The sequence below is a fragment of the Arachis duranensis genome, chromosome 2 (assembly GCF_000817695.3).
Source record: "Arachis duranensis cultivar V14167 chromosome 2, aradu.V14167.gnm2.J7QH, whole genome shotgun sequence".
Classification (NCBI taxonomy): domain Eukaryota; kingdom Viridiplantae; phylum Streptophyta; class Magnoliopsida; order Fabales; family Fabaceae; genus Arachis; species Arachis duranensis.
The window spans coordinates 29945971-29946354 of NC_029773.3; positions in this window are offsets into that span (position 1 = coordinate 29945971).

Genomic DNA, 384 nt, shown 5'->3' on the forward strand with positions numbered 1-384 from the left:
ACTCAATTTTTGATGTGGAAAGAACTTTGCCAAGAAGGCATTGACTAGCTTTTCCCAAGAGTTCAGGCTTTCTTTAGGTTGTGAGTCCAACCATATCCTAGCTCTGTCTTTTACAGCAAAAGGGAATAGCATAAGTCTGTAGACCTCAGGGTCAACCCCATTGGTTTTGACAGTATCACAGATTTGCAAGAACTCAGCTAGAAACTGATGAGGATCTTCCAATGGAAGTCCGTGAAACTTGCAATTCTGTTGCATTAGAGAAACTAATTGAGGCTTAAGCTCAAAGTTGTTTGCTCCAATGGCAGAGATAGAGATGCTTCTCCCATAGAAATCGGGAGTAGGTGCAGTAAAGTCACCCAGCACCTTCCTTGCATTGTTGGCATT